Source organism: Oncorhynchus keta, chromosome 18, assembly GCF_023373465.1.
Source record: "Oncorhynchus keta strain PuntledgeMale-10-30-2019 chromosome 18, Oket_V2, whole genome shotgun sequence".
Taxonomy (NCBI): Eukaryota; Metazoa; Chordata; class Actinopteri; order Salmoniformes; family Salmonidae; genus Oncorhynchus; species Oncorhynchus keta.
The window spans coordinates 25,346,311-25,370,578 of record NC_068438.1 but is presented as its reverse complement, the minus strand read 5'-3'; the positions used below and the strand labels follow the sequence as shown (position 1 = coordinate 25,370,578).

Sequence of the window (24,268 nt, the reverse complement as noted above, 5' to 3'; positions counted from 1 at the left end):
GAAACGAATTGAAGTGTTTGTTAAGTGTTGCAGGTATTTCAGTCGCTGTAGTAGCTGACGTGTATAGTGTTGAGTCATCCACATATATTGACACACTGGCTTTACTCAAAGCATGTCTTTGGTAAAGACTGAGAAAAGTAAGTGGCCTAGACAGCTGTCCTAAAAGGTCAAAAGCCGCACTGAAATCTAACAAAACAGATCCCAAAATCTTTTTATCATCAATTTCGCTTAGCCAATCATCAGTCATTTGTGTTAGTGCTGTGCTTGTTGAATGTCCTTCCCTATAAGCGTGCTGAAAGTGTGTTTGCAGTAAAATAGCACTGTATCTGATCAAACACAATTTTTCCCAAAGGTTTACTGAGGGTTGGTAACAGGCTGATTTGTCAGCTATTTGAGCCAGTAAAGAGGGCTTTACCATTCTTGGGTAGCAGAATTACTTTTGCTTTCCTCCAGGCCTGATGGCACACACTTTCTAGCGGGATTAGATTTAAGATATGGCAAATAGGATGTGGCAATATCATTCGCTATTATCCTCAGTCATTTTCCATCCAAGTTGTCAGACCCCAGAGGCTTGTCATTGTTGATAGACAACAATACTTTTGTCACTTCTTCCACAATCACTTTATGGAATTCTAAATTACAATGATTGTCTTTCATAATTTGATCAGTTATACGTGGATGTGTAGTGTCAGTGTTTATTGCTGGCATGTCATGGTTAAGTTTGCTAATCTTGCCAATGAAAAATCATTAAAGTAATTGGCAATATCAGTGGGTTTTGTGATGAATGAGCCATCTGGTTTTAGGAATTTTTAAATTCCTCATCAATCCAAGGGGATTTAAATTCCTCATCAATCCAAGGAGATTTAACAGTTTTATAGTTATTTTCTTAATGGTTGTATGCGTATAAGTAAATGAAATAAGCAATTTCATAAATGTGTCAAGTGCGACATTTGGTTGCTCCTCATTACACACCACAGACCAACAAATATTCTTTACATCAACAACATAGGAATCACTACAAAACGTATTGTATGACCACTTATACACTATATTAGGCCCAGCCTTTGGAACTTTGGTTTTCCTAGATATGGCTACTATATTGTGATCACTGCATGATCAATACATGTTGATGACTTCAATCCTGTGCTGTTTGTACTGTAACTACCCTGGTAGGTTGACTGATCACCTCAACCAGGTTGCAGGCACTGGTTACAGTTGAAACAGTGGGCAGCTTGATGAAAGCCAGTCAATATTTAAATCACCCAGAAAATACACCTCTCTGTTGATACGTCATCCAGATACTGACTGTTAGGACTTGGTGTCAACCCTGACAGAGTGGTGTCTAGGATTGGCGATGGTGAGTGTTTTTGTATCGTGAGAATTTGATGTATGGTTTGTGTGTCTGTCTGTGTGTGTGCACTAGTTTGTGTGTGTGTGTGTGTGTGTGTGTGTGTGTGTGTGTGTGTGTGTGTGTGTGTGTGTGTGTGTGTGTGTGTGTGTGTGTGTGTGTGTGTGTGTGTGTGCGTGCGTGCGTGCGTGCGTGCGTGCGTGCGTGCGTGTGTGTGTGTGTGTGTGTTCGTGCCTGCCTCCCTGCCTGTGTGTGCTTGTGTGTGTATACTCACTGTGTCACTGCAGCTGAAGGCTTGTCACTGATAGTGGCCCTGCTGTGAAGTGAAGGTCACTGTACTCTGTGGCTTTCATCTGGCCCTATCCGAGGGACACCTCTGTGCATGTCAGCTAATGAGACAGGGGAGAGAGAGGTAGGAGGGGGAGAGAGAGAGAGAGGTAGGAGGGGGAGAGAGGGAGAGGTAGGAGAGGGAGAGAGGGAGAGTTAGGAGGGGGAGAGAAAGAGGTAGGAGGGGGAGAGAGAGAGAGGGAGGAGGGGGAGACAGAGAGAGGTAGGAGGGGGAGAGAGAGAGAGGTAGGAGGGGGAGAGAGAGAGAGGGAGGAGGGGGAGAGAGAGAGAGAGGTAGGAGGGGGAGAGAGGGAGAGGTAGGAGAGGGAGAGAGGGAGAATTAGGAGGGGGAGAGAAAGAGGTAGGAGGGGAGAGAGAGAGAGGTAGGAGGGGGAGACAGAGAGAGGTAGGGGGGGGAGAGAGAGAGAGGTAGGAGGGGGAGAGAGGGAGAGGTAGGAGGGGGAGAGAGGGAGAGGAAGGGAAGAAGTAGTCAGGGGTGCGGTAGAGATTACTGCAACAAACAAGAAGATGGAGAGAAAAGTGGGTGCAGAAATGTGGGAGTCATATGGAGTGTGGTTGCAGAGGGAAGGCCTATCCAAGGCACAGTGGGAGAGGCCTCCTGCAGTCTCACCTACCATGGCTCACAGCACTGCTCCTATCCCACCGAGCCTGCTGCTCTCTCACTGCACACTTCTACAGCAGGGAGAGAGAGAGAGCTCCCAGACATCGTCAGGAATGATGGATTGGGGTGGGATGGGATGGAGGGGGGTGCACTGCAGTGGATATGACAGATGGAACATGCATTATTTTCCCGGTGGGTTTGGCTTGGGCTAAAATGTATACCGCGAGCACAGTATGGAAAAGCCTCCAGTCTGTAGGATGAGGGCTCTTTTAGTGGTTGTTTTTTACCACTGAATCACAACCAGCAATTCATACGGTATGAATTACGTCATGTCAGAGGCAGCAAGAAAGGGGTTGGCAGACAGACAACAGTTTACACAGCCATAGACGGTTGTTAGGTAGGCAGGAGGTTTGGATAAAGGAACTGTTTTAGAAATCTGGTCGAGTGTGCTAACTCAGTTAGCACACACAGACCAGGCAGATTTTGGCTTCAACATGTGCATAAAACTGACATTGTTTACAGGACTATATCCCAGATTTAGGCTTCAACATGTACATAAGGTCAGTCGCCATGGCAGAAACACAGTTTGGCTGCCCTAATGTTGATACATGACTCATCAGCCCTGTGACATCATTACACAAGCTTAGCCCCTGCTGTCATTCATTTACATACAGTATGCATATGGAACTCCAGCCACAATCCACCATTTCCATTGAATTTTCCTCATGTTATGTGTAGTTTGTTTAACAGCTTAATTTACATAGTCATTAATGGACAAAACTCTCAAGCTGGTCACACGTCAATTCCCAATGCTTTCATAACATTTTACTTTGTGCATAAATCAATAGGCTTGACCATAATTCCCATGACTAGTTAAAAATAGTTCTAAACGCCCTCCATTAAAGGATGTCAGTTGTGATGTGCATGTACACTGTATGTAGCAGTAGATATAGCTCTCTTCATTCATTTAAAATGAGCCTGTTATGACTCACTGGAACCACAGTGGAGACTGGAGTCTTATTGTACGCTGAACTGAAACCTGTTGGACAATGTATGCAGAGCATATACAGTGGATAAGGCCTAATCATAGCAAGGAATAGTGTTGTACTATACTTATGTACACTACCGTTCAAAAGTTTGGGGTCACTTCGAAATGTCCTTTTTTTTTAAAGAAAAACACATTTTTTGTCCATTAAAATAACATCAACTTTATCAGAAATACAGTGTAGACACTATTAATGTTGTTAATGTTGTAAATTACTATTGTAGCTGGAAACGGCAGATTTTTAATGGAATGTCTACATAGGTACACAGAGGCCCATTATTAGCAACCATCACTCCTGTGTTCCCAATGGCTATTTGTGTTAGTTAATCCAAGATTATAATTTTAAAAGGCTAATTGATCATTAGAAAACCCGGTTGGAACTGGAATTTCATTCGGAACAGAACCATTATGTTTTTGTTCCGTTCCACTATTCCGACCAGCAAAATAAAATTCTGAACCAGTTCTAACAAAAAACAAGTGATGGATTATATTGTTCCTTTCCGTTCCTTTTTAAACCTCTGAAATTGACATTTTGTTTACAATTAGCTTAACATAAAATTATTTCAGATAGAACACCTTGTTATGGAGCGGCTAGCTATTTACATGCATTGGACAGACAAGTGTAGGACGCGAGATGCGACTGAAATGTTGTGGGTGGGGAGAGAACGAGAGGGGGTGGAGGACAATGCTTGGCTTGAAGTGCTGGGCAACTTGTTATTTGCATTATCTGAATTAGGCTCACGGAATTATACCTACAGAAGAGCGGTTTCTATGAAGGAACTTTGAATGTCTTTGAACTTCAGAATGTGCGTTGGACCAGCTAGCTAGCTAACAAGCTGGTGTGGGCATACCGGCACCAGAATTAAAATATACATTTTAATAAATCCAATGTGAAATGTGATAACTATAGTGTCCTTAACTAGCATCAAAAAGGTTAACTTCTTACGGCTGAAATCCCGCTAATAGGATCAATATGACAACAGTCAGTGAAAGTGCAGTGCGCCAAATTCAAACAACAGAAATCTCATAAATAAAATTCCTCAAACATACAAGTATTTTACAGCATTTTAAAGATAAACTTGTTGTTAATCCCACCACAGTGTCCGATTTCAAAAAGGCTTTACGAAGAAAGCACACCATCTGATTATGTTTGGTCAGTACCTAGTCACAGAACAACACAGCCATTTGTCCAGGCAAAGAGAGGAGTCACAAAAAGCAGAAATATAGATACAATGAATCACTAACCTTTGATGATCTTCATCAGATGACACTCATAGGACTTCATGTTACACAATACATGTATGTTTTGTTCAATAAAGTTCATATTTATATCCAAAAATCTCAGTTTACATTGGCGCGTTACGTTCAGTAATGTTTTGCTTCCAAAACATCCAGTGATTTTGCAGAGAGCCACATCAATTTACAGAAATACTCATAATAAACATTGATAAAAGATACAATTGTTACGCATGGAACTTTAGATAAACTTCTCCTTAACCAGTTGCGACGAGCAAACCTGTATCCGGGAGCGTGATCATAGCCTCAAATGCATTAGCATAGCGTAACGGACAATAAATAGTCCTAGAAACTTTTCCTATTCATGAAAATTGCAAATGAAATGAAATAAATATTTTCAAACACAAGCTTAGCCTTTTGTTAACAACACTGTCATCTCAGATTTTCAAAATATGCGTTACAGCCAACGCTAGACAAGCATTTGTGTAAGTTTATCATGGCATAATGCTATGCTAGGCTCTGCTGGCAGCAGGCAACATTTTCACGAAAATAAGAAAAGCAACCAAATTACATCATTTACCTTTGAAGAACTTCGGATGCTTTCACTCAGGAGACTCCCAGTTAGATAGCAAATGTTCCTTTTTTCCAAAAAGGTTATTTCTGTAGGCAAAAAAGCTCCCGTTTCTTCACCATGCTTGGCTGAGAAATCGACCGAAAAATGCTACAACTATAACGCCAAACTTTTTTCAAAATTAGCTATATAATATCGACAGAAACACAGCAAATGTTGTTTAAGATCCATCCTCAAGGTGTTTTTAACAAATATATTTGATAATATATCCGTCGAGGCAGTTGGTTTCTCATAAGAAGCTATTGGAAAAATGGCTACCTCAGTATTTTACACAAGGTTTTCTGCGGGAGACACCATGTGATCACATGCCATATATGGTCCCTTACAGCCATTCTTCAAGGGGAATGCCTAAAAAGATGTCACAATGCTGTAGATACCTTGGGGAAAACGTGGAAAATGTAAGCTCATTTGTAGCTCATTCACAGCCATATAAGGAGTCATTGGCATGAGGCGGTTTAAAAAAATGCGACACTTCCTTCCTGAGTTTCGCCTGTAACATCAGTTCTGTAGCACTCACAGACAATATCTTTGCAGTTTTGGAAACGTCTTCTTTCCAAAGCTGTCAATTATATGCATAGTCGAACATCTTTTCGTGACAAAATATCTTGTTTAAAACGGGAACGTTTTTTCATCCAAAAATTAAAATAGCGCCCCCTAAATCCAACTGGTTAATGCAACCGCTGTGTTAGATTTTTTTTAAACCATGCTATAATCTGAGTACTGCATTCAGAGACCAAAACAAGCCATATGGATATCCGCCATGTTGTGGAATCAACAGAAGTCAGAAATAGCATTATAAATATTCACCTACCTTTGATGATCTTCATCAAAATTCCATTACAGTTCGTAGAAACATGTCAAACGATGTATAGAATCAATCTTTAGGATGTTTTTAACATACATTTTCAATAATGTTTCAACCGGAGAATTCCTTTTCCTTTAGAAATGCAATGGAACGCAGCTACCTCTCACGGGAGAGCGCGTGATCAGCTCATGGCCTTCTGGCAGACCTTTTACTTAATCAGCTCTTATTCTCTCCTCCTTCACAGTAGAAGCCCGAAACAAGGTTCTAAAGACTGTTGACATCTAGTGGAAGCCTTAGAAAGTGCAATTGGACCAGATTTACACTGTATCTTGGATAGGCAAAGAGTTGAAAAACTACAAACCTCAGATTTCCCACTTCCTTTTCTCAGGTTTTTGCTGCCATATGAGTTCTGTTATACTCAAAGACATCATTCAAACAATTTTAGAAACGTCTGAGTGTTTTCTATCTAAATCTACAAATAATATGCATGTCTTAGCTTCTGGGTCTGAGTAGCAGGCAGTTTACTCTGGGCACCTTATTCATCCAAGCTACTCAATACTGCCCCCAAGCCATAAGAAGTTCATCCATTCTTCGCTAAAGAAAAATCTCACTCCCTAATTTCTGAATCACGCTTATAACGTCATTAGGCTACTAGAAGGAGCTTCGGAAGGAGCTGCCTTCACACGCACAGGCAAAAAAATTCCATGGCAGACAGGCAGACACTGGAATACGTTTCAGAGTGACAGAATGAGGGCTTTGCATAGGCACTTTGTAGAATTTTTTGGGGGACTGAAAAAAAATGCCCGGAATGTAATGAACCTTTTTAACCGGTTCCCATGCGTTTAAAATAACGGTTCTGATCCGGAACAGTATAGATCACTTTCGTTTGTAGTTCTGATTCAGTTCCTTGAAAAATGCCATTATTTTCCGTTTTTTGTCTCTCTTCCCTGAACCGGTTCCAATCCCTGATAAGGATATCATTGGGGTCAATTCCATTTCAATTCAATCATTTCAAATCATTGAAATGCATTGAGGAAAATTGGAGTTTCAGTTTACTTTTTGAAACCCAACCCTGATATGTACTTTGGAGTAGAATATTCAGATGTATTTTTGTTTATTCATCCACACAGTATAACCTAATGTTGCTTTGGAAGCAGTGAAGCAATGCACCAGAGAATCAGTCCAATTGCATAATGGCTCGTGGTCAAAACCTGTCAGGTTTTGGCTCTGATTCCCCCATCATCGAACAAGTCTCTGAAACCACCGTCACCTCATTTGTTCCTTCCCATCCGTCGCTCCCAGTCACAAACAACACTGCCATTTTACTGGGCCAATTAAAAGGCAGTGACATTCAAGCGTGGGAGACGGAGTGACATTAAGATTAATTTCTGGTAAAAACCCAGTGACATTACTCTGCTGATCAGCCGGCGAGCACATAGGCACGCTTGTACCTACTGGCCAGGAGCACTACTACAGCATACAAAACCGCTGCTGGGGACCCGTTCTCAATATGAAGCCCTTCGAATGTCATTAGACATTTTATTCCATGCTTTTGGCAATTAAGCTGCTTTTCATAAAGTGAAAGGGAGGGATGGTCTCTTGTGCTTACCTCAGCAGCGATTATTATTCAGTATGGTTTGATATACCGAGCAGGCGAGTCTCTCTCTCTCTCTCTTTCTCTCTCATCCACATTCATGTAGATATCCGTCCCCCTTTGTGTTTGAGTGACAGGGGACCTAGCTTGTCATGAAGGACATCTGGGGGAGGAAGGACATTGTGGCTAGAAGGTTGCGCTATGGAGTCTGTAGCACTTCGCTAAGGGCAGCCTTACAGCTCCAGTTGCCTCCGTACTCATGTGTGTGTGTTTGTTTGTGCATGCGTGCGTGTGTGTGAGCATACGTGTGTGTGTGCGCCCTCCTAAAACCCTACTCCATGCAAATATCCACTGCTCATTAAATCATACAGAGCATTTCTCCCTCTCATCTACACCAGACTCATCAGCATGCACTCCCACCCTGAACCTCCAAAACTACTGTATGTCTGCATTAAGAACCAGGCACATATCTCAGACAGAATGAAGTCCTGCACCTGCCTGACCTCCCCTCCACCCCCTATTAGAGGAGTCTCTCGCGCAGAGCAACTTGTGTCGCAGCACATCACTAGAATGCAGGTGGGGCTAATATAAATATTAGAGTGAGAAAGATGGTGAAGGTTTTTATCTGAGTTGACCAGATTAGACTGGACTAATCCGCCCGACGATTGGGAATATAAATTGTGCGCAGAGCCTGTGTGATTGACCATGGTGGGATAAATAAGCTTGGAGCAGAGCAGGCCGGTCTGAAACAGATCCTGCTAACTCCAGCGCCGCCTGGCTCGCCTCTACTCAAATATGCTGGCTAGCTGCTCCAGCTGAAGACATGGACCGGGCCACTGCATGGCATCTGGGCCGGAACCGAAGCTGATTGAATCAGTTCTTGTTTATTGGATGCCTGGGAGAATATTGTTATTGCCCTGGCATTGGCCCATCCATGCATGGCAAGTGCATTATTCCCCTCCAACAAACAGTCGCCTTGCAGTTTGTGTTGTGGTGTGTGTTCTGTGTGTGCACTGTGGGCTTGTCCACATCAAGGCAAAAGGGGTGGGTGGAGAAGATTTGGAGGAAGAAACGGTTGAAGGATGTGGGTTGAGATGAATGAAAGAAAGAACGGACGTCTCACTGCAGGCTCCTGAAAACATTCCCTCACACTCTTCCCCCCAGAACCCTCCACCCTACCCTACCTGCATCACCCCCAATGCAGCAAAGAAGCCAGACAGGGATGGTGAATCTGGTTTGAGATGGTCATGTTCCACACAAAGGGAGTAGTATGAGAGTGAAGTGTACCACCACTAGTGATACAGTGCCTCTTAGACTGGGATGGGTGGATGGCAGTCAGACAGACAGCATGACAAAGTCTCTTTATACAGTCTCACTTTGTCTGCCTCCAGAACTCACTCTAGTTCTGAATAGGAGGATGCTGCAGTTCACTGTTTGACACAATCGTCTTTGAAAGGTATGTTTGACAATGATAGGATGCCAAATCGTTGTGTTATAGGCTTTAGTACATATTCTCTGTGATGTTTTATGTGACCAGATGATGATGGGATCCGGCTCTCAACGGTTCACTGTGTTGTGAAGTCATGACACCACGATGTACTCATCACACCCAGAAAGCAAAGCCCACAGTCTGCTGCTGTGGGATAGGGCTTATCTGGCACGGACATGGTCAAATGCAGAATTATATCAAATGGATGCCATGTGGTTATTATGTTTTACGAATATGGAGTACTTGAGTCTAGATATGTGTGTGTTGCTGCATGACGCAGGGCGGCATATAAATGGCATATAAATCAACTCCTGCCCCTTGAACTCAAGTCAGCTCACAGAAACATAAAGGACATACAGTCCCAGATCAGCAGTCGTTTGTCCCTTTTAGATCAGATGATATTCTATTCTAACGTGGTTGCTGCCCTTCAAAAACATGTTAACGGTATTATTTGGGGTAATGGTTTTCATTTTCCTGGTTGAAATCCGATTTGTCAGCAGGGGACAGAGAAAAAGTAGTCATTTTCAGATAAATTTGAGATCCACTTTTTATTTATTTGTTAGGAGGGAAAAAATGGGAGAGGAGGAGAGAAAGAATTGCTTCACTGAGTGAGCAGAACGTTCTGTATAGTGTGGGGCATAGTGAGGCTGTTCTTAACCTCTGTGTAGGATCCAAACGCCAAAGAGCCAAACGTCTTTCATTAATCTTGAGACAAAGTCCCTGCATCAGCAGAACTGCAGACTCCACGGCAGAGTGAGGATCATACCGAAAACTTTGAGAAGAAATACAACAAGAAACCCACCCACCTCAACAGTAGCTATCCCTCCTCTGCTCCTTGCCCCCTTTTTAATTAAGAAGAAGAAATTACCCTAAGGGTTGATGCATAAGAGACAAAACACTTAGCATGTCTGGCCTTATATAAGATTCTACATTCTGTTGCCTAAAATAAATCAATTTATTCAGACCTCCAGGGTACGCTTTTTCATGGCTAAAAGGGTCCTGTGTTGATTCTAGTTTAGCTGCCACACCACTTAAGCACTCATCTAGGGCTGTGTGGCTGTATTTAAACGAAGGAATGGGAGGTATGAATTTATATAACATACCAAGAGAGGGAGGAAAGGGGTAAGACCAGGCTTGACAAAAGAGAAGAGGACGAAAGCTCTAATTTCAGTCTCTGAAAAGCAAAAATGTAAGCTTTTGCCAAATGCTAAATTAATATCTAGAGTCCTCTGACATATCCTCAGATACTGTACCTTCTTGCACATTAATCATAATTGATACCCATTTGAAATTAGAGAGAGATCGAGGAGAAGGAGAGAGAGAAAGAAGGAGAGAGAGAGAGTGGTTAGGGAGGCTGTGTTTCCTTTGTGTTGCTCACTCTGTCTCCCGTGGTGATGTCATAGGGGATCAAGTCATGGAGGCTCGGGCCAGGCTGATGATTCACACAGATAGATGAGGAAGCCAATAGGGACAGGGGAAGACCCAGGAGAGACAGGAGACCGGAGAGGAGTGGATAGCAGCAGCAGCTCCCTCCCTGCCACACGAAGGGAGCCAGTTGATTAGGAGGAGGAGAATAATAAGCTTAGCCTGCATGTGTATTGTGTCAAGGCTGGCTGAGTTTAATAGGGGACTCACAGCAGGTAAACCACAACTAACTAAACTCACACTGCATCACTAGGAGCACATGTTCAACCACAGAACTAGCCTGTCCTGTGCCAGGTTTACCCCATTGTTCTGCTTTTGTTCTTGTTTGTGTTTGCAGTGCTGGGTATTTTGTCATCTAAGTGGTTTGCTCTCTACTGGCTGAACTGTCTCCGGAATGTATTATGTATGTTCAGTAGGTCCAGTGTCTTTTTAATGGCTCTCTTAATGAACTAACTGTAAAATATTAGTCTCGTCAGAGAGGATGCTCAAGCATGCCATTTAGCCCAGGGTAATGAGATCAACCTCTTGTTGCCCAAGCAAACACAGATTAAACATTTCTTATTAATTAAATAGGACTTTCTTTACTCGAGCCTAGTGCAGGGCAGCAGCCAGCGAAGCTGCCACAATTCTTTCAGCTGCCACAATTCTTTCAGCAGAATTTCACAATTCTTTCAGCAGTAACTCAGCATAGCTGAAATGTCATGGGGATATGGAGTGTGCTTGGCGTTGGGTTGTGAGTGTGGCCAACCAGCTACATGTCAGAGGGAACAGGGATGGATCCTGGAGCAGTGTCTGGAAAATAGTATGCCACATTACCTCGCTCAGGAGGACCATTGTGAACAACCAATGAAAGCAGACCCTTAATCACTCACACACACCCTCTGCCCTGAACACGCACACACTCACACTCATACTCACACACACACAGTCTGAACACATGAACTGGGTGAGACAGAGAAACAGGGACACGTGGCACGTTTAGCAGAGTCCTCCGCTGGCCAACAGAAAATCACCTCCAAGCTGGAAAAACAAGCCTTGTGCAGTTTGTTTGTTTTTTCTCTTTCTTCCCCAGTCCCCTAAACCACAGTCAAACACCCTACAAGTTGCTCAAATTCTCTGTGCTGAGCACATCTTATGTCCTGGACAACTGGAACATGGACTTTATACCACATTGCTGTAAAACATTCAAATTTGAGGGAAAGGCTTGAGTTATTGTATATTGATTGCATTTAATTGGACTTACAAGTCTTACATCCATGTTACACAGACAGTAGTTGCAGACAGCAGTATTAATGTGTCATTTTAATAACTCAACTATGCAATTATAATAAACTCTAAGGTATAATTAGTAACTCCAGCAATAACTGTGTCAGTTATTTTCACTTTTTTCACATGATCCATATAAACTCCTGGATTAGACGGGGATGTTTCTAGTCCTCGCTGTCTGTTTGCGCTCATTTTCTTTGGCACCGTCGGTCGTCACTTTCCACCCCATGGCTTACTTTACTGTATCGCGCGACTTCATTTCACACAAAAACACAACGTAAGGTGACAAACCCCTTTTAGGCAGAATCTCATTTCATTACATTCATCAGCGCTCCCATTTAACTGAAAAGTCTGAATCAGGGTCGATCAATTATTTTGTCTGAAGGAAATTCGCAGTGCAATCTTGATGTGTCTGAAAAGAACTCCTGAGACTACGGTGACAAATCAGAGAGACTGTAGGTCTGCCCTTTACCCTGTTGTCGCATTGAGCCCACGCCCTGCTCTGAGCACTGAGCTCTCAGCCTTGGCCCAACGAGCTCCACATCTCGTTTAATCAGGCTTTGGGGAGTGAAATATGGGCCTGGCGAGCCTGCTGCACCAAAGTCCCATTCATCTGGTTTCAATCTCCTCTCCTCCCTCGGATGTGGCCGCGTGGGAATTCCTTATCTGGCTGACGGGCCGGGAGGGGCCACCCTGCACTGAGACTGAATGGGCTGAGCAGCCCAAAGGCCAGCCTTATTTATTGGGGGAGTGTGTGAGAGCTGTGAAGCTTTTGCCACATATGGATGCATGGGGACCTCTGCTTTGCTGCTGACCCCTAGTGATGGGAGAAGGTTTTTGGCCTTTCCTGGAGCTCCATCTTTAAAGGGCTTTTTAGGCATGTTGTTAACTGGTGCTGTAAGATGCCTGGTTGCATCACACGCATTATTTTAATGGATATCAAGTATATGGCACATTACAAGTGGACAAAGTACAGTAATGATTCTAAATAGTTTACTATTGATAGGCTGCTCTATTAGGCCTACTGAAATGCTGCATTGCTTTCTTATGCCAGCATTTAGTAAGTAAAGAGATGCCTGTACTTTATATGTGAGTGATTGTGTATTCTGTGTACTCATGAGACAGAGTGTGTGTATGTGTGTCTAGCAGGCACTCACTGTCAGTCTGCTCCATTGGACCTGAGTAGCCACCAGCACAGATGGTAACCTGGGCCATTAGTGATCCTCTGAGCATAAATGGGACCTTTCCTGGAAGCTCTGGCTCCTGTTTGCCCTCGACAGCAACAGGAGCACTTTGTCTTTGTCAGATACCTCACAAATCAACACATTTCACAAGCCGTGAAAGTTGCCACGGCACCTCTTCACCTCAGGGGATATCAAATCAAATCAAGCTTTATTTCTACAGCACATTTCAGACATGGAATGCAGCACAATGTGCTTCACAGGAAAAAACTATGAAAAACAATCAAAATAAAAAAATATATATTTACTACACAACCAACATAAGAAGATAAAAAAACTAAAGAATAACAATGAAAACTGAAAGATTAAAAAGCACCCTAAGGAAAAGCAAAGCTAAAAAGGTGTGTTTTAAGATCTCTTTTAAATATGTCCACAGTTTCGGCCCCCCTCAGGTTCTCTGACAGGCTATTCCAGAGGCTGTGGGCATAGTAACTAAAATCTGCCTCCCCATGCCTCTTGGTCCTAGGCTTTGGGATAGTTAAAAGGCAAGTTCCAGAGGACTTGAGGGACCTACTGGGTACATAACTTAAAAGCATGTCTGACATGTATTGGGGTGCACAATTGTGGATTAATTTAAAAAACAATAGAATAATCTTAAAATGAATGATAAAACTCAGCCAGTGCAGAGACCTTAAAAATAGTGTAATGTGTGCTCTCTGTCTTGGTCAGTACCCGGGTTACAGTGGAGGCTGGTAGGAGGAGCTATAGGAGGACGGGCTCATTGTAATGGCTGGAATGATATAAATGGAACGGTATCATACACATCAAAGATATGGAAACCACATTTGACTCCGTTCCATTTATACTATTCCAGCCATTACAATGAGCCCGTCCTCCTATAGCTCCTCCCACCAGCCTCCACTGCCGTGCTGCAGCATTCTGTATGTTTTGCAGTTGACCAATGGCTCTCTTGGGTAGACCAGACAGGAGAACATTACAGTAGTCAAGCGTGACTCAAGCCTGCTTGTAATAAAAGCCTGAATGAGTCTCTCTGTATCAGCCTGAGAGAGAAATGGCCGCACCTTGGCAATGTTCCTCACGGCGGTAAAAAGCTATTTTGGTTACATGTGCGATTCAAAATTGAGTTCAAAATCTAAAATAGCACCTAGGTTTTTTACCTGGTGTTTTATCTTTATTGGCCTTGAATTAAAATATGCGGGCAGATTATTTCTCTGTGCTTTGGCTAAAACAATAAGTACCTCGATCTTGTCTTGATTTAGCTGGAGAAAGTTGTGAGCCATCCAAGTATTTAAATCACTAATACAGTCTAATAATATATCAAGTTGTGTAGCAAACTCATCACGTGGAGGAAAGCTCATATAGGTGTGCCATGGTAGGATTTATCAGGCCATCAATGGTTGAGAAGAGCACTCTCAAATTATTCTGATTATTAGTCATCAAGTTAGAAAAATGGAGATGGGTCCCTCGACGTGCCCTTCCCAGTCATCAGACAGGATGGATAGGGTGACTCCACTCCCATGCAGCAACAGCAGCATCCTGTATACACTCCTGGTTTCATGTGTCGTGTATTTGTTATGTTCTGCTTAGTCGATCAAGTAAAAGGATGAATCAGATGCATACCATAATTCTGGAGACAGTGCGAATATGTTACTCTTGCTGGCGAGCTATCAGACTCGGATGAAGGGGAGGGAGTTAGTGTCCCGTCTGTTTTCAATTAGCTTGTTAAATGTACAACATGGAACTCACTCTGCTCTGTTGTTGTTCAGATCCTATTCTTCCATGGACAACAGCCGAGCTCTTCAGTGCCTTTGCTCAGATATGCTCCATCTAACCCTGGGTGAACTCAAGGGCTTCGACAGTGACAAACAGTGGCAGTGGACAGACTAATGGAATTAAATGTGTGTTGAGAGGAGAGGGACCACGAAAGAGGCCCAGCAGCATACTCAGGCCACAAAATGTAACATGTCCAAACCCAGGCCGTTTTACACCATCTAAAGTCATGTTTTAGCGTTAGCATGTCCAAACCCAGGCCATTGTACACCATCTAAAGCCATACTTTAGCGTTAGCATGTCCAAACCCAGGCCGTTTTACACCAACTAAAGTCATGTTTTAGCGTTAGCATGTCCAAACCCAGGCCGTTTTACACCATCTAAAGCCATGTTTTAGCGTTAGCATGTCCAAACCCAGGCCATTGTACACCATCTAAAGCCATGTTTTAGCGTTAGCATGTCCAAACCCAGGCCGTTTTACACCAACTAAAGCCATGTTTTAGCGTTAGCATGTCCAAACCCAGGCCATTGTACACCATCTAAAGCCATGTTTTAGCGTTAGCATGTCCAAACCCAGGCCGTTTTACACCATCTAAAGCCATGTTTTAGCGTTAGCATGTCCAAACCCAGGCCATTTTACACCATCTAAAGCCATGTTTTAGCGTTAGCATGTCCAAACCCAGGCCGTTTTACACCATCTAAAGCCATAATTTCGTACAGCTCTAAATATAGTCCAGGCTTTGATGTTTTTTTTTTAATAGCCCTGTTTTCACGTACCACCACTAACCTTTGTACATACTCGTGTGTTTTATTGTCTTACTTGTAAAAGGAGTTAGGAGACTCCTTTAAAACATCATCATCAAAATATTGAGTTGCATTTAATAAAAGTTAATGGTACAATACTTAAGGCAGACAGCATTTGATGTTTTTTATTGGTCGTACTGTATGCTGATATAGAGCATCCATCACCACAGAGACTGGGCAACCACCATGCATTCCACTTCTTGGTCATCCACCTAGTCAAATCTATTTTCCACCTAATTGACATAAAAAATGACAGATTGCAGCTAAATGGACTTGGCAGCACCGTAGCATATTATTGATCTTCGGAGGTCAATGCACAAGTCCAGGCAGCACCGACAATGTGAGCGGAGTTCAGCAGCCAGCCACAAATGGAGATTAGATTTATAAATAACAGGGAAATAAACATTGTCCATTTTGTGTCCTGGATAATGGAGAGACTTGCACACAGGTGCCTGTTGTGCCAGGTGAAGTAGTATACAAAAAGGTTATTGATATGAGTACTGTGGCAATTCTGTTTGGTCTCAGTGCTTCTCTATCTGTCTGTCCATAGCATAATTTAGTTTCTATCACACCAATACCCAACATGACAGCTCCTGTTTATCAGCAGCAGGTGAGGCAGTATTAAACAGTGCTTTAATTCATAAGGCCAGCTTCCAAGTTGACTGCACCATCTGTTTTGATGGCAGGGTCAAGCCGAGCCTGAACCCCATGGAGGCAAATGTATGACTGTTTTTCTTTTTCTAGGTATCATTTCTTGTTTCTTCTCCAGCTAACTGTTACAGTATAAGTCCTCTGTTATTAATATTTCCTTTCTGTTTACACAATCCTGGAAAATAACCTTTCTGTTTGCCAAGAAAAATAACTTAATGCCACTCAAAGCGAAACATAGGTCGGGCTCAGAAAACAATAGTTTTGCTGAATTCTTGGAGAAACTTTCCAAGTGCTTGATAAACATAAATGTTTTCCTAATAGAGGTAAATTCATATAGTTTCTATGAAAATACATGTAATTTCTTAACAGGATGTAGAATTGTTTTCTTTGAATATCACGAATTGCTGAGTCTTTCAATTATTGCCATTGTTTTTCATCCTCACTTATTGTTTACACAACCACCTCACTGGGCAAATGATTTTCAGCAAAGTTTTCTAATGTTTTTATGGAAATGGCAAAAAGCGGTCTATTCTAGCCTGTTTGGAAATGTCTAACCTTGTCAAGGGATTTCAGTCCCCTGTCCATGAAATATGGATACTCTGCACTGTACTCAGTGGGGGTGGGGCATTGGAGGCTAGTAAAGTTTGAGAGCGAGAGAGCGAGAGAGAGAGAGAGAGAGAGAGAGAGAGAGAGAGAGAGAGAGAGAGAGAGAAGAGAGAGAGAGAGAGAGAGAAAGAGAGAGACAGCGAGAGAGCGAGAGAGCGAGAGAGAGAGAGAGAGTGAGAGAGAGCGAGAGAGAGAGAGAGAGAGAGAGAGAGAGAGAGAGATGACCAGCACATTAGTCAAATCTTTTTGAGGGGTAAGTCTATACCTCTATCTCTTTCTATCATTCCCTGTCCTGGGAAGAGAGAACTAAGCACATATTGTATGTAGACACTCTGGTCATGTGTAGAAAAGCGAATGCACACACATGCTGGTTTATTTTGGAGCGGCCAGATGTGGGGAGGATATATTGCCACAGCAAAGCAGAGGGTCTTTCTCCAAGCCCCACAATGCAGCTGACGCATGTAATCTTGCGCAAGCCAGACCATTTGATATTTGGGAGGCTTGTTCATTTAGAACACATCATGGAAATGGGAGGTCCTTTACATGGTGTTATTTCAACCTGAAAATAACCCCTTAAAAGGTTGAACACCATACAGACTCCGGCGATTATCCTGTGAGGGAGCCTGGAGTCTCTTAAAATGCATTGGGTTTGAATTAAAACTCAACCAATGACTGTCAGTTGTGTCTTTGTGTTTGGGCCCTTTTAAGTCCTGTGCCTCTTTTTCCACTCTATCATATGTTGGAGCTGTGGTTTTACTGAGCCACATAAAGATAAAGGGAGGAAGGAGGAAGTGGGGCAGCGGTGGCTGCTTACTGGAACGTCTCGAGTACCACATGTGGTACACTCTGGAGCCCTGGTCGTTTAAGCTAACGGCTAAGCGGCTGATGGAACATCCATAGGATCTTGGATAACACCCGTGCATACAGTATGATTCCAACAGATGTAGGGTTTGGAAGATGTAAGCAGGTTTTAGTGACTTGGCGTTCCTTTGGGAAAAGTTGTAATTAGCTTTTTTCTGCTGAGAGAGTTTATCGAAAACTTTTGGGGAATTAAAAGCCCTCTGCATGAAACCAATTTAGCATATATTTTGGGATTCTGTCAGTGGGATGGCGTCCGTTCTTCGCTTGATGTGACATAGATGACAAGCCCCTGAAATAGATGCTAATGAAGGCAACAAGCGAGCTTGAGGTGAAAACGTACCACAGTGTCCTACATTCTTCAGACCTTAGTGGAATTTCATCTCCCATTCCGTATTTCCCATAGGCCCTCTCCCTTTACCTGTTCCTCTCTTCCAGGTCCAACAGATTATCCTGGAAGTGATTCCATTCCTTCTTTGCACTCGCCTGCTCTAGCCAGGCTCTTAGGAATCCATCATTGCAGACGAGTGCGGACATGACAGGGCCCTCATTTGAAACGTTTTTCCTTTCAAGCCCCGGCTCTCTCTCTCCATGCTTGAAGTGGCCCTGATCTTTAATAGTGCTGCAAGTGGCATGGAGAAAAGTTCCATGTCAGCAGAAGGGGTGTTGGTCACCGAGCGCAATGCAGGGAAGGATTATGGGTACTTTATCCCTCCAAAAAGCAGCCTCCAGTCAGAGAAAACACAGCCCTCTTTGATTCCACAGGAGGAAAATATTCATGACTTGGACCAAGAATTAGGGAGTGCCTGCGACACGTGCGATTTAATGTTTGGACGTGATCTCTGGGAGCGTTTAAAAAGATTTACCCCCTTCAGAAGAACTAATTAAAAAGAGGCTGTATAAGAGGCAGTATAAATAAAGGAGTCTCTTTGAGAGCTCTGACGAGGGTTGTTTTTGTAGCCTGTCAGTTTGTACTACCGTCTCAGAGCATGGCTCTTGTCTGGGGAGCCATCAGAGATGTGAGAGGATTTCAGTGTTTCATGCCTTCCGTCTCTCTGGAAAGCCTCAGAGATGGCAGTAAAAGAGAGAGCATATGCTTTACCTCCCTCTGTGCCCATCTCTGTGATAACTCTGTTTCCCTGTGAAGAAAGCACCAATATACTGTATTTACCATTTGTATAGCCACAGCAACAGGAGGTCAACAAACCCACTGTGATGCAGTGTTCATTTCATTGATCTTTCTAAAACACCAAGCTGCACCTCTGGCTGTGACCTCTGAATATTTCAATGTTTTCCATCATCTGAATGTTTCTCCAGCTCAACTAATACGTATGTCAGCTGTCACTTCTGATGCACTTCATACATATTGGTCAGAACAAAGAGAAAAGCCAAATACAGTGCACCTGGTAACCTAGGAGGCTATTGTCTATGTTCCCAGCCCAGTGTTCTCTGAGTAGTTCTCCCCTCTGTTCTCTCCTCCTGCCAGAGGAGCCTGTCAGTGGTGCAAGCTAAAACGTTTAGTATAGAGTGGCAGTGCTGAGAGATGAATGCTGCAGACCTCTCTCCCTGTCTGGACCCATACCTTGTGTGGAGCAGCTGGTAACTCCTATGCAATTTGAAACTCCATATGCCCCACAACTGCTATACTCTAATTCACATGTCTGCACAGAGGCATTGATTTACCGTCAACATGAGATAGCCTTGTTTTTCCATTATGCAGATAGAGGAGTATGGAAGGGCATTTCTGAGACAGCATATGTTCACATAAAGCATGCAGCACACACATACTGTTCACTCTCACACACAGATGCACTCTTATTACAAAGACAAATACTGTACATATTCTCTAAAGGACTCTAAAGGAGTTAGTTCTGCATCCTCCACTTTTCCCCACTGCTTGTTCCTATAGCTAAGGTAAGATTAAAGCTCATTGTGGCATTTTCCTCTCTTCTTTTTCCTCCACTGATCTCTTCGGTCTTAAGAGCCAGAGGTCAGGAGCTTCAGCGGTGCTGAGGCCCCAACCAAGCCAATGTGCTGATGGGATGTGGGGCTTGACTTTGGTAAATGTGAAAGATCTGGGGCCGCTGCCTGCCTGCATCCCACTGGCTGCTCTATAATAAGATTGTACCGTTCTGTGGGGAGGTGGATTTACTGGAGCACAACTCCCCCTAGGGCATTTTTATAGAAATTGGATCCTCCACTACAGTCGCCCCAGCTCTCCCTCATTCGCTCTGTCTCTCACTCTCTCTGTCTCGCTCTGTTTCTCTGTCTCTCTCTGTTCCTCTCTCTGTTCCTTTCTCTGTCTCTCTGTCTCTCTGTTTCTCTCTCTGTCTCTGTTTCTCTTATCTCTCTGTCTCTCTCTGTTTCCCTGTCTCTTTGTCTCTCTGTCTTGCTGTCTCTCTCTCTCTGTCTCGCTGTCTCTCTCTGTTTCCCTGTCTCTGTCTCTTTGTCTCTCTGTCTCGCTGTCTCTGTCTCTCTCTGTTTCTCTGTCTCTCTCCATTTCTGTCTCTCTGTCTCTCTCTGTCTCTCTCGGTCTCTCTCTCTCTCTCTCTGTCTCTCTCTGTCTATCTGTTTCTCTGTCTCTCTCTGTTTCTGTCTCTCTGTCTCTCTTTGTCTCTCTGTCTCTCTCTGTCTCTGTCTCCCTGTCTCTCTCTTTGTTTCTCTGTCTCTCTCTGTTTCTGTCTCTCTGTCTCTCTCTGTTTCGGTCTCTCTGTCTCTCTTTGTTTCTGTCTCTCTGTCTCTCTCTGTTTCGGTCTCTCTGTCTCTCTCTGTCTCTCTCTCTGTCTTTCTTTAGCTCTTTTCTTTGCGAGCTCCATCAAAAATGACAATGTGCAGCCGCGTTGATCACAGTCCAGAGAGTAGAGGAAATGAGGGGGTGTCTAGTCAGAGCTAGAAGTTATTAACATAGTTATCTTATCGCAAAATACCTCTTTGACTTACAGCTCTCAGTTTAGATGGCCTCCTTAACATGGCATTTCCCAGGGCCCTATGGAATGTCAAGAAGACGTGAATGAATAGATGCCTCGTGATCAGACATGGGTTCAAGTACATGTGTATTAGAGTATCTGGTATTTAAAATACTTTTTTGTGTATTTGAATATTTTCAAATACACAGCCCAAAACAAGTAATTGTATTTGAGTACTTGAATGGTTATTTGTAAAAACCAAATAGTATTGTATTTCAAATACATTGACTCAAATATACTCCCATGCAATTAACCCAGAAATTTGAAAATAGTATTTGAAATAAGTATTTGAAAATACTGTAACATAATTTCCAAGTGGATTTTCAAATATATTAAAATATTCAACCACACCACTGGGCAAAGACATCAATTCAACATCTATTCCACATTGGTTCAATGTAATTTCATTGAAATTATGTGGAAATAACATTGATTCAACCAGTGTGTGCCCAGTGTGACTTTTTTTCATAAATATATTTGAATACTTACTTTGAATGCATGTGAAAGTATTTTATATATTTGAAATAGTATTTGAACCAAGGTCTGCTCATGATGGAACATGTTTCGAGCAATTATGCTAGCAGAGCTTAAATGCGCCAAAGCCACAGGCCTGGATAATATTCCAGCAAGGTTTCTTGCAAATTGCCCCTTGCATTACGCATATCGTTAATCTCTCTCTTGAACAAAGCATCTTTACCAAGGACATGAAACAAGCTAAAGTTATACCTCTGTATAAGAAGGGGATAAAGTCTGACCCTGGGAATTGTAGGCCTGTATCTATCCTCATTATTACATCAAAGATCCCGGAGAGAGTTGTACATGAACAAATGTATGAATATGCCAAACTAAGTCAAATGTATGATTTTCAGTCGGGATTTAGAAAAACACACTCCACTGATACTTTACCTGACTGACTTCATCAGGAAAGAGTTTGATGAGAGAAATCTTTGTGGAATGGTACTCCTTCCTCCTAGGGAAGGTTCCTTCCGGGACCAAGTTTCTGGCTAGAAAGTCCAAGCAGCTTGATAAGGACTCCGTGAGAGTGCTAGCCACTGACCTAATTCAATTCCATTTTGACTACGCAAATACTTCCTGGTTTGGGGTCTTGTCTAATCTTCTGAAGGGGAAGCTCCAGATTGCCCAGAATGAGCTGATCAGGACAGTATTGAAGGTGAGTCCACGTACTCACATAGGCAGGAGCTGCTTTCAGGAACTCAACTGGCTGCCTATTGAGGCTAGGGTGTCCCAGATTAGACTGAGTCTGGTTTCCAGGTGTATTTATGGTTCTGCACCCAGATATCTGACTGATTACTTTCCTCATGTTAGGGATGTACAAAACCACAGCACCAGATCAGGTGTTGCTAATATGTGCTTAAACAAATTCAGGAGTAATGCTGGGAAAGGTACTGTCTTGTATACTGGAGCCTCAGGGTGGAATGCCTTAAAAATAAAGTAAAAAACAGTTTGATGTCTTCTGGGCCCATTTGAATGTACCCTACGATGTAACTGCAATGACGAGATAGATGTTGTTCTTCTTTGTTTTTATGCTTTATTATCTCGCTGCCATACTCTGTCTCTTGTCTCAAGAGGACCACAGTGGATATAAGTTCCTGACTTTATTGTGTGTCATCCTCAATGATTTTACTGATGTGCATGTATGACTTCTTCAAGTTTTATGTGTGCTTGTTTTTTTAAATGGTTGAATTAATTAACTAAATTAAAGTATGCTGAAATATCCCACTATATTAAAACATTAAAGCCAATGTCATAAAACTACAGACTACTGGATGTTCCTATACAGAGTCCCCATAGTCTGCTTTGACACCCCGGTATGCCGCATACTGGGCATCTCACAAATGCTGGTTCCCATCGGTCCAAACTGCCACAGCTGTGCACACTGTGAATGAGGCCAATCCAAATTTGAGTGCAAATAGATTTCAAGGCAGGCTTATTTTGGACCACTTTGTTATCCATTCCACAGCACAAAATCCCCTCTCCAAGACCATAAACTGTGGATGTAAAAGCTGACTGTAATGTCACTATAAAGACATTGACATCTTTGTCATGTTGTTGGCTGAAAGTTAGATCATTTCATATGTGGTAAATCTATTGACAGGTGATGAAGTGAAGCCTACTTCCAAACCCAAACTGTCTTTATTGGCTCATCGTGCTTGTTGGAAGGTTGTTGAGAGTTGGCAAAAGGAGTGAACGATATACAGCACAGTTAATTGCACATACAACACACAAACTTCCATATACCCCCTTTGATAACTAGCCCTACTTGTATTGCTCAAATGCAATACTCTCCCCTGCCTGTGAGTCCTCCTTCAAAGAGAGGGAGCAGGGAGGCGTGGGCGGGCTGGCGGTGGAGAGGTGAGCCTACTAGCTGTTATCAGGCCAAGCACACAGAGCAGGGAGTTCAGCCCTGGGGTGACGAGTGTGGGGCACTGATTAGACAGCACGGCTTAAACAGGCCTTGTCTAGCAGCGGGCACTGGGCTCCCAACGGAATATCACCGGGCCCCAACACTCACACTCTCTCGGACACACACACTCCAGCCAACCTCCTCTTACCTCCTCCTCCTCCTTAAAGTGATTAGGAGCTATGCTGAGAGGATACCCAGTGTCCTCTGTGCTGGCTGGGTCCTTCTCTCCTAGGCTTCTCTCCATAACTTCCATCCAAAGTAATATCTGCGGGGAGCCCACAAGATGAATGGCTCTGCAAATGCTGCATTAAAAAGTCATGAACGGGGACACCTTCAGGGGTGCTGGGAGCTCCTTGGCTGGGAAGAGGTGGCCCTTTTTTCTGCTGAGTAGTGATTTGAGCAGAGCAGGGGAGCGCAAGAGCAGTAGGAGGACCTCAGTAATGTGTCCTGTCAACAGGGTCGTATTCAGCAGGGCCCTGATGTACTGTAATATGGCTTCCTCTCCTGTGTTGCTGGGTGCCAGTCAGTGAGTGCATCTGGGGTTGTGTCTAAGTGGTGACTCAGATGGATGTGAGTGATTGGCGTAGAGCCCAGGGTTATTGCAGCAGGGAAATGTGAAGTGAAGGAAACTTAAAGAGCTGCACACAAAGTTCACAGAGTAATGATGTCATCACTGTGAGTCAGTCAACCAATTCTGAATAAGCGGTTTACAGTTAGGATACCTTCCTCCCCGTACCAAATCAAATCAAATTTGATTTGTCACATGTGCTGAATACAACTGGTGTAGACTTTACCATGAACTGCTAGCTTACGACTCGTAAGTTGTCACCCATCTCCAATGGCACCAACTTTAACACAAACTTACACCAAGTCACATGTTTTATAGGGCCTACCAGCGACCATTCTCATTGGCGCTGACAGCTCATACGTGTGCTGTTCCTGAGGGGGTGGCAGCTGAATAAGAAGAAAGGTGCCTATGACTGATGCATTGACCACATTAGGTGATCCATGGAACATTGACAACGTCATTGAGGGTGATAGGGCACAAAAGCATTCTTTAAACGAGTCGCTGTCTGTTGAATCACTCAAGCCCAGACATAACACACTCAGGGCTAGGCAACAGGCCATACAGTGTTTGTGTAAGTATGTATACCACACTGTATATTTAGTGATTTTTTTGAAACACTCAGCACCTAAT

The 24,268-nt window shown here is 43.2% G+C and overlaps 1 protein-coding gene across 1 annotated transcript in view; it reads left to right on the top strand.

Moving 5' to 3' along the window:
• The window catches only part of LOC118397517 (CXADR-like membrane protein), a 99,299-nt gene that overhangs the window by 51,753 nt on the left and 23,278 nt on the right, over positions 1 to 24,268 (top strand). The gene's annotated exons all lie outside the window — the stretch shown is intronic.